A 10867-nucleotide genomic window follows, 5' to 3' on the forward strand; every position below is an offset into this window, starting at 1 on the left:
GGGGGAGGGCCCACAGGCTAAGGTTTCTCCACTGGAGCCAGGTCCAGGATCCCGGGCTTCCAGCAACAGGGTCGTCTTTACCTCCTACCCCCACCCCAGCCCCTCTGCTCCCCCTGCTAGGCCTGGCAGGCAGCCTCTGTCCCCCACCCACGCAAGCCTCCCCTCTCCCCAAGGCCTCTCCTCAAGCCAAGAACTCTCCCCTCAATCCCGCCCTTCTTCCCCTATCCCCACTTTGTGGTTGGTACAAGTCACCTTCCCTTGGTCCCTACCCCCAACCACAGCCTGCGCTGATGCCCAGCCTCTGTCTCTGTCCCCTCCTCCATGTGTGACCTGTTTCCACCATCAGGAGCTGATCAGAGGCAAAAATTCATGTCTTTCCCACCAGTTTGGGGGGCTTAAAGGTTGCTTAGAGCAGCGATTACTTGGTGTAAATAGCTGAAGGCAGGAGGTTAGACCTGAGGCATGTAGAAGGGAGTGTGCAGAGCTCTGTCATTTCTATGGGGGTGGCTCAGAGTGCAGGGAGAACCTGGGACCAGAGGCCTGGGCTCCAGGATGCATGGCTGGCTGGAGGCACCTCCAGGGCCTGGCTCTTCTGCAGCACAGGGGCAACCAAAGGAGATGAAGAGTTGGGCTTTGGGATAAAACCCCTGAGAGGCTTCTCTGGTCAGTGACTAAGTGAGTTTGCTCAGAGCTTTTTCTAAGCTAGGAGGTCACTTCTGGAAACCTAGGGATGCGCACATAGTGAGGAGTGTGTCTTCTTCCCAATTCTGAGTCCTCCAGAGCTAGCTAGCCAAGCCTTATGAGTTGTCTGCAGAGTATCTTGCTCCTGAGACCTCCCCTGCCACCCTGCACACACACGATGGCATTTCGAGAAAAATCCAGAATACAGTGGTCTGTCTCTAGGTATCCATAGAGGATTGGTTCTAGGACCCCTGCAGATACCAAAATCCATGGATCTTAAGTCTCTTAAATAAAATAGAGTGGCATTTGCATACAACCTATATACATCCTCCTGAATATTTTAAATCCTCTCTTGATTACTTATACCTAATACAATGTAGATGCTAAGTAAATGGTTGTTATACTCTGTCATTTAGGGAATAATGCATGTTTTAGGGAATAATATTTAGGGCTTATGAGGTTGTTTTGTTTGTTTGTTTTTAATTTTCAATCTGAGGTTTGTTGAATCTATGGATGTGGAACTCATGGACATGGCCAGCCGACTATTTCGAGATCCAACTGCTCAGTGGGTTCCCACCCCTGTTGTGCATCCATGATGAGGCCTTGGGAGAATCACTGTGCTTCTTTGAGCCTCATCTCCCTCATCTGTGCAATGGGGTGACTTACCAATATCATCCGTGAGGCGCAGCATTTAAAGTGGAAGATTAATTAAATTAGTAAGAGCCAGTCCCGGGGTCTCAGGAGTTGGCATGGAGTACAGGTGAGGTGCGGTAGAGACTTCTCTACGAATCTGAAGGGGGTTGGAGCAGCGCATCAGGGAAGAGCCACGCAGAAGGCAGAAGGCAGACAGGTGTCTGAGGCATTAGCCTCCAGCCCTGTCAGCTGCACCAGGCTCAGCAGTCCTCCCCTCCCCTCCCCTCGCCCCAGCCCCAGTCTTCCTCCAGCTCCCGCCTGGAGGCCCAGGCTGTGTCTTTCTCACAAATTGGTGCCTGTGGGTGGCTTCTTCTCCATGTCAGCCAAGAATGGGGGAAGGCGCAAGCTGCTGGCCTGGCTGGAGCCGAGGGACAACCATGAATGGCTTTTGCCAAACCGTGTCAGGCTGGATTAAGTCACAGGACTGCTCGCCACCCCCCTCGGTTACTAGGCTTTTAGCTTTCTGCTGTCCCGCTTTCTTTATTTGTCTATCAGAGCACAGTGGTGCCTGGATTCTCCTTGAAAGGCAATGCTTAGTCTTCCCGGCTGACAAAGCCCTCCTATAGTGAAGGCTGGGGTGGAAGTGGGACCCAGCCGGCAGGAGGGAGCTGGGCTGAGCTTGTTCTCTGTGGAAGAGGACAATTAGAATTCCCAGGCTTCAGAGCACCTACAGAGCCTGGGGCACTGGGTGGGGGGGTTCTGGGGGTGGGAGGCCACAGAGATAAGTTAGCATGTAACTTAATAAAAGATAGAAAGCTAGGATCCAAAATAGACTAGAATCCTTTCTATGCAAAGCACTAAGGAGGTCCCAGAGGCCAAGTGAAAGTCAGACCCAGGAAGGAGGAGTGGCAGAGCTGAGGTGGCTGCCATCTGGGAGATGTGACAGTAAAGGCCCAAGAGGGGAAGTGTGGCACTGTGCTCAGGGAGCCCTGTCACCCAGACTGGCTGCAGTGAGGGGTCAAGGGAGGGCAAGGGGACCTCTCATGTAGGGACCTCTCATGCCAGGATGGGATGACAATGACTCAAGTATAATTTAAAATGATTATACTAATAAATATAATTTGATGGGGTTGTGCTAGATCTAATCTCAGGCATACAGTATTAGCTTTAAGCTTCACAGCAAATTGCCAAGGTAGCTCCTCTTTATCCCCATTTTACAGCTTAAGAAATAAGGACTCAGATAGGATTTGTGACCACCTTGCCCAAGACCCCAGATCTAGTAAGTGGCAGGCCCTGGCTTTGAGTCCAGTACTGTGTGGCTCTAAGGTCCACATACCTTCCCCTTGTGTCCTGGGTGGTGGTGGTGGTGGTGGTGGTGGCTGGAGCCAAAATGACCAGCAGGGAGATGGGAAGAGTGTTCTGGAAGGTGGGCCTGGAGACCTCTTTTCAGGGGTCTGGGGAGGGTCCCTGTGAGGCTGGCTACCCAATAGGATCTAGCCTTGACCAAGGGTGGAGGGTCTTGAAAAGGCAGATTTTAGAATCCCCAAAGAAGGTCTCAGGCACTGGGGGACACTATGGGCGGGCAGAGTGGTAGGTGGCTGAGGGTGCGAGGAAGAGTCTCCCAAAGAGTTGAAAGGTTGGAATCGAGTGTACAGTGTGGCTACAGCAGTGTTGTCCTCTGGCCCTCCCCACTAGCCTGGCCTTGGTGGCTCTGTGCCAGGATGTTAGGCTCCTGCAGACTGGGGAGAGGGCTGGGAGCGGAGGGGAGGGGGTGCTGGTAGAGGCATCAAGATTAAGGCGCTAGGCCCTGAACTGGGATCCCCTTTCTTCTTCCCCTCATGGGTTCCAGCTGTCCCTGCCACTCTGTTTTCGAGGGGGCAGGGGACCCTGGAAGGGGAGAAAGAGCCTTTGGCAAAATTGAAGGAGGGTCAGTTTATCTTCAACCTCCACCCGCTTCCTGAATTCCAGTCCTCACCCCAGGCTCCCCACTGCCCTGGTCAGCTGCTCGCCCCCCCATCTTTACCCCACCTAGCACCCCCACCCCCGGCTCCACCACCACCCTCAGCCTGTTGGCAGCAGAGAACCTGCCATGGGGCAGAAAACAGGTGTTTAAGATGCTGGGAGGCTCCCAGGTTAGCTCTGCCACTTATTCTCAGGTGGCCTTGGACAAATCTCTGGGTTTCAGTTGTCCCATCTGTAAAGTGGGCCCGATGATGCCTCTCTGGCAGGACTAGTGAGACAATCAAATGAAACTACAGCTGTGAACATGCTTTATTTTATTTTATTTTTTTAATAAAGGAGGGAGAGAGAGAATTCTTTAATATTTATTTTTAGTTTTCGGCGGACACAACATCTTTGTTGGTATGTGGTGCTGAGGATCGAACCCGGGCCGCACACATGCCAGGCGAGTGCGCTACCGCTTGAGCCACATCCCCAGCCCTGTGAACATGCTTTGTAAACTTTAAGATGCTGGATAAACTTCATCTGGTGTCTTTAAGCAGCCTATGCAGGGGCCTCTGTTTACAGGCATCTATGTTAACTCCCAGTCCCTGGGTCTTCAGGCCCCTTCCCTTCCCTTCCCTTGAAGCCAGACTCTGGGCCCAGAGTGTAGGGAAGAAGGCTATGGATCCCAGTAACAACCTCTATCTGCTCTCTACTGAGGGCCTGAAGGGCAGCCCTCCCCCCCACCAGCCTGGATGGTAGCTGCCCTTTTGTTCTCCATAGAGGGTCTTCATTGTTAGAGGGCTGCCTGACATTGGGCCATCAGCTGCATTTTGGGTTTGCATGGGACAGCCTCTATGCCAGTCTGCCAAGATGACTTTCTTCCTGTCACTCTTCCAGATAGGTAAGCCAAGCCTCTGCCCCATGGAAGGTACCAGCCCACCATGTTTCTTCCCTTTGGTTAGCCAGGCACTTGGTGGGGTGGGTGCCACAATCTGGCCTGGCTTAGAGCCTTCCTTCCCCTCCCCTCCTCCACCCTTCCCTGAGTCACTTTTCTGGGTTTGTCCAGCTCCAGGGCTTCTGGCAGCCTCCCTGGAGAAGCGTGAGGCAGGCCCTGGCCTGACAGGCATGTGGCACTCTCTGGACACGTGCTCAACCCATGTGTTACCCCAGGCAGGGGGAGCTTGGTGCCCAGAGCTGCTGAGGTGGCTTCTGCATGAACCTGTGATCCTGGCAGCTTTCTCAGTCCTGCACTGGCTTCCGGCCAATCATCCACCCAGAAGAGATGGTATGAACACCTCCCGGGCTGGCAGGGCCTGATGGCTGCTTATTCAACCTCAAGTCAAGTCTCTCTCTTTTTTTTTAATTTGGTGCTTGAGATTGAACCCAGGGCCTCATGCATGCTAGGCAAGCACTCTATCACTGAGCTACATCCCCAGGCCAAAGAGGTGACATTTTGACAGGAGATCTAGACCATGGTTTTCTTGGCAGACCTTTAGGTGATTTTTCTCTGTTTTAAGTGAACTTGGAGCTCATTGCTGCAGCAACAGTTGTTAGATGGACTTGAGGGAGGAGCGGGCAGGGTGTGGTGGCTGGGCAATAAGAGGAGTAGGATCCTGAGGACCAAAGCCACCTGCTTCCACTGACAGAGACCTTGAGGCTGTGGAATTTCATAGACTGCAGAGCCAAAAAGAGAGGGTGTGGCTCAAGGTAGCCCCACTTTACAACCAGAAGTTCCCTGATTATCAATCCCATTCTCCCGGCTCTCCATAGCGAGGTCCCTCCCCCTCCTCCCAGGGAAAGCCCTACCTCTCTCCTTCTCAGCAAAGCTTCCAGAGGGAGACTTATACAGGCATGCCTCCACTGTCGCACCAGTCACTCTGTCCCTGGCTCCAATATCCTCTTCACAGGACAACCAGTGGTCTCATGAAGCTGTCTCCCTCCTGGGCCCCTGTCCTCCCTGCTCTGAGGATTTCCCTCTACCTCCCTTAGAAACTTCTCCTTTGCTGCAAGATCCAACTACTGCCCAGCACTTTGTGGTCACCTGCCCTGTCTTTTTCCTCTGGTTACCTAAGCAGGCCTATCCTAATGTAACAGTATGGAGGTGACATTTGTTGCTTGTGGGAGGACCCCTTTTGGTAACCTTACCTCCTCTGTCACATGGAAACCTCACCCTGTGGCTGGAGGATGATGCGAAACTGTTCTCCTGGAACCCTGGAACTCCCCCTGAGCTCCTGACAAGGCCTCCTGTCCTTGTCCCCTGCATAGCCCCCAGGCCCCTCCACCCCAAATTGGAATTCCTAGTCTTCCCTGAAAGCCTGCTCCTCCCCAGGGCACCCTGTCTCTCTGAACAGCTCCTCTATCCCCTCCATTGCCAAGGTTGGAAACTTTGCTGCTTCCCATTGGAGCGGGTGCCAAGGCTAGTTCGTTGCCTCCTCTTAATGTTTCCTGAATGGCTTCCCTGCCCTCCTCCCCACTGCTGGCTCCTGCGCCTGAAGCACCAACCTCACAGCTGGTTTCCTGCCTCTGCTCCTTCCACGCTCTCTTGTTCAGACAACCTCAGCAGCTCCCATTCCTGTCTGAATTTCCCAGCCAGGCTGGCTAAACCTGGCCCCGTTCCCCGCCCTGTTCTCTCAGGACTCTTTCTGGGGGTCAAAGCTAGCCCCTTCCTTCTCCCTTCTCCTGCCTTTGTTCCAGCTGTTTCCTCTGCCTGCTGTCTTCTCCCGACTCTTGCACTGCACAATCCAAACCCTGACCAACCCTGAAGGCGCGATTCAAGTGCATGCCCTGCAGGATCCTCCCTGGGTCCCCCCAGCCGTGACTTCCTCTGTCCTTGGAGCCCCTGTGCCCCTCGGTGCTCTTGCACCACAGTCAGTATCCATGAGGGGGCTGGGGATGTGGCTCAAGCGGTAGCGCGCTCGCCTGGCATGCGTGCGGCCCGGGTTCGATCCTCAGCACCACATACCAACAAAGATGTTGTGTCCACCGATAACTAAAAAAAAAAAATAAATAAATAAATAAATAATAAAAAATTCTCTCTCTCTCTCTCTCTCAAAAAGCTTCAGAAGTTCTTGAAAAAAAAAAAAAGTATCCATGAGGTTTCCTGGTGATTCTGACTAGAAATTCAAACTCTGTTTGCCTGGTGAGGAGGAGAGAGCCCAAGTGTTCAGCTAGAATGGTGGCTACCCTTGTGGTTTTGGGGGACCCTTTTTGGTAATCTTACCACAGTTTCTCCTCCTTTTTTAAAATATATTTTTAAAAATTTTAGTTATGGGTGGACACAATATCTTTACTATTTTTTTTTTCTTTTTGGTGGTACTGGGGATTGAACCCAGGGCCTTGTGCATACTAGGCAAACACTCTACCAACTGAGCTATACCCCCAGCCTTTTATTTTGTTTACTTATTTTTATTTTGGTGCTAAGGATCGAACTCAGTACCTCACATGTGTGAAGCAAGCACTCTGCCACTGAGCACAACCCCGGCTGTTTCTCTTCTTGCAGTACTCAAGCTGTGGGTGTGATGACATCCCAGATTCAGGGATGGAGTGTGTGATTACCACCTTCACAAATTGGTGATCACCTTCTCTGGTCCCAGGGATGGGCCAATCAGAACAAAGGACACATGGGTATTTTGCTGGGATTATTAGGACCAACCCAGTCTCCTCCCCACAGTCTAGAATTTGAAGCCCAGCAGCCTTCTTGCCTCTAAAAGGGAAGGGCCTCTATGAGGAAAGGGAGGCTAAAGATGGAGAAAACCATGGAGTGAGAGAAACTGGGTCCTGGGGATGCTGTTTGACCCAGCCTGCCCTGGACTTTCCACTTCTAATGAGCAGTAGATTTCTTCAAGTGCCCTGGGTTGGGTTTCCTCCTGTTGCAACAGGAAGAGTCCTAACTAGCATGCATGGTGAGGGGAGGGAAGTGCCCCAGCTCTGGGCTCTCCACAGGAGGTTCATGGAGTGGCCTCCCTTGGCTCCAGGACTGAAAAATGGAAGCCAAGCTGCTCTGTGCCCCAGCCTGCACATCCTGTGAGGACAATGGCATCCCAAGGTCAGTCGGAACCGAATGAGAACCATCTGGTCTGCTGAGGGTAGGCCTGGGGCCCCAGAATGTGGGCGCTGAGCCCCAAGCCAAAGGCTTCTCGGGCCCTTGAATGCTGCGTGACTCAAGAGGACCCTTAAATTCTGAGAGTTACCAGAATGTGATGGGGGGTGGGTGGGAAAATTCCTAGACTTTTCCGAAGGGAGCACTCCCAGTCAAGGGAGGAGACCCAAACCCACTTCTCTCAGGCGCCCCTTGGGGATGTTGCTGGAAACAGTTGGAACAAAGATTGCTGGGAAGGGAGCACCAGGATTGGAAAGTGCCCAGATGTGGTGGGAAGAGGGCAACACCGAGTGTCCTGGGAGAGAGAAAGGGGATGTGAACTGGAATGTTCCTGAACGTTCTTCCAGGAAGGAACCTTTGGGAAAATGTTCCTGGCCTCAGCTCTTGGGTGGTCGTGGGGATAGAAGAAGCAGATGCCCCAGCTAGAGCGCTGCAGAGAACGGGGATCACTGTGTAAAAGCTGTTGGGCCTGGGGAGACACCCTGTGTGGGGGCTGGTGAGGACCCCTCGGGGGCTGAGTGGGGTACTGCACTGGGGTGTAGTAGGCTGTGTGCTGAGGCTGCTAGGCCCGATCTGTGGAAGATGGAGGGCAATCTGGGTCCAAGGTGCAGACTGCAGAGGGGAGTCTGGTATAGCTGGGAGGGGTCAGCAGGAGGGCAGTGGTATTGAGAGGAGCTGGGGGAGGCATAGGGACAGGCGGCTGAAGAAGCTTTCTTTGCCTCAGCTCTTCTATAGCCAGACGCCTGGAGGCCCAGCCTTGTCCCCTGGCCTTCTGCCCACCAGCTGCCACAAAGCTGGGGAGGAATCTGCTTTGAATTATCAGAAGAGCTGCCTCCCCCAGGCATATGGTCGGCAGACCCTCAGTGCAAAGCATCATGGGAGATGTCATCTCTTGACCCCAGCTCTGGCCCAGCTCCTTCTTCCCCTGGAGCACAGGCTAGGGTCTCTGGGCCCCCCACCATGGCCCTCCCCTCTGGATGCCGAGGCCATTCACACTGTTCCAAGGCTCATCTCAGCTCCATCTTCCTGACTGAGGGGAGAGGGCACGGGAAGGGATGGGGCCCTGCGACCAGCAGAAATGAAGAGCTTTGGCCTCCGGCCCAGAGAATGACAGAGGCAGAGAGCCAGGGGAGAGATACCTTGTGGGTGGCGGGCAGGAGGCAGGGAAGCCAGAGGGGAGGACTATAGGCCTGAGGCCTGGGGACACTGATGACACAGGAGGAAGCAAGGGAGTCTCCATCTGTTCACTGAGTGCCCTGAGGGCTCAGAATAAGTCCCTATCCTGGGAGGGACCAAATCAAACCCTAGAGCTGAGCTGCCCAGTATGGTAGCCACCATGAGATGTGGCTGGTGCAAATTGAGATGTATTATCAGAATCAACACACAGAGCACTTTGATGACTTGTGGGACAAAAATAAATATCTATGGCATTTCATAAATGATTTAAAAATATTGATTATATGTTGAAACAATACTTTAGATCTATTAGGTTAAGTTTATTAGTAAGTTCATCTGTTTCTTTTTACTTGTGTAATGTGGTTATCAAAAAAAGAATTTTAAAAAAAAATTACATGTCATTTGCATTATATTTCTACTGGACAAAACTGCTTCAGAGCACACTCATTCATTTTTTTCAGCCTAATTGTATGGAGTGCCAGCTGAATGCCAGGTAAGGTGCAGAGGACTCAAATGTGAGCAAAACCAGAGCTTGTCTCTGGTTTCCTGGAGTTTGCAGTAATCAAATAATCACTCAGAAGGGTGTCTGATTACAAAGAGTGAGTGGAACACAGTATTCTCTGAAGCTGGAATCAAGGAACGTGATTTGGGCCTAGGAAGCGCTGGACTGGGCAATTTGGGAGAGTGTTTTAGACAGAAGGGCAGCATGGGCAAAGGTCCTGTGGCTAGAAGGAATAGTAAAGTTTTTAGATTATATGAAGGCTGGTTTGGGGGTTGGGGTTATGATAGAGTACTCGCCTAGCATGTGCGAGGCCCTGGGTTTGATCCTCAGCACCACATAAAAGTAAATAAATAAAAATAAAGGTATTAAAAAACAACAACAAAAAAAAACTTTTTAAAAAAAAAAAAGAAGAAGGCTGGTTTGAGCCAGGCACAGTGGCGCATGCTTGCAATCCCAGCGGCTTGGGAGGCTGAGGCAGGAGGATTGTGAGTTCAAAGCCAGCCTCAGCAAAAGTGAGGCACTTAGCAACTCAGTGAGACCCTGTCTCTAAATAAAATACAAAATATGGCTGGGGATGTGGTTCAGTGTTCGAGTGACCCTGAATTCAACCCCCAATACCAAAAACAAAGAAGAAGACGACGAAGGCTGGTTTGGGGAAGCAGAGTGTGAGGAGGATGGCTGGAGCAAGGCAGTGCTAAGGTTAAATTTATTAGTAAGTTCATCTGGGGAAGTTGGCAGCCCTGAAGACTACAGCAAAGATGGAAAGGTGACAAAGCATTTAACTATTGAGGGGAAACTGCAGGAGGGATGGAGGTGAGGCCGAGAAGGGCAAAGAGGGTTTCTTTACATGTTGGGGAAGGGTGAAGAGGGACTGTGGTAAGATGTCTTTAAGAATCTGTCCCATACCCAAGAGAGCACTGGGCCAGTGTCAGTCACTTCCTGCCCTCTACCCCTCACTAGCCCAGAGGCTGTCACATGAAACCTCTGCTCCTTGACTTCCACTCCCTGGCCTATCTTAACCCACCCCTCCACTCTGCAGCAGCAAAGGTTTCCTGAAATGCAAATCTGGGGACTGGGATATTGCTCAGTGGTAGAGTCAGAGACCCTGGGTTCAATCCCCAGCACCAGAAACCAAAACCAAACCAAAACAAAAAACAACTAAAGAGTGAAAAACAAAACAAAAAGAAGGCAAATGTAAGGGCAGCAGCTCACAGCTTGAACCCTTGGTCATTCCCAGTGTTCTAAGAATGCAGTCCAGACCCCTCAGCCAGACTCCTCATAAGCCCTGGCCCATCTGGCCTGCTGCCCTCCCTCCCTTCACTCTTTGGGCTCCAGACACAGGAGCCTCCCCAGGCTGGTTCTGTCCCCTCCACCTCCAGGGCTCTTGCTCCAGCTGTTTCCAAAGCCAGAAACACTCTCTTCCCCTGGCTTGTTAGCCCACTCATCCTCAGGAGCTCAGCTTCCATGTCCCTTCCCTGACCCCGAGTGTGGATAGGTTTGGACTGGGACCCCCAATCACCCTAATATGGCAGGGCACATCGCCCAGGGCCCGTCTGTTCTCTATCCTCTTAAAGAATGTCCAATCATAATTTGGGCTTGTTGGTGTGTGCCTAGCAACTTGGGAGACCAAGGCAGCCTGAGCCACATAGCAGGATCCCCATCTCAAAATAAATAAAATAAGCTGAGCTGCAGTGCCTTGCCTGTAATCCCAGCAACTGGGGAGGCTGAAGCAGGATGATGATCACAAGTTCAAGGCCAACTTCAGCAACTTGGTGAGGCCCTGAGCAACTTAGCCAAGACCCTGTTTCAAAATTTAAAAATAACAAACAGAG

Source organism: Spermophilus citellus (assembly GCF_964194105.1).
Source record: "Spermophilus citellus genome assembly, chromosome: 17".
Classification (NCBI taxonomy): Eukaryota; Metazoa; Chordata; class Mammalia; order Rodentia; family Sciuridae; genus Spermophilus; species Spermophilus citellus.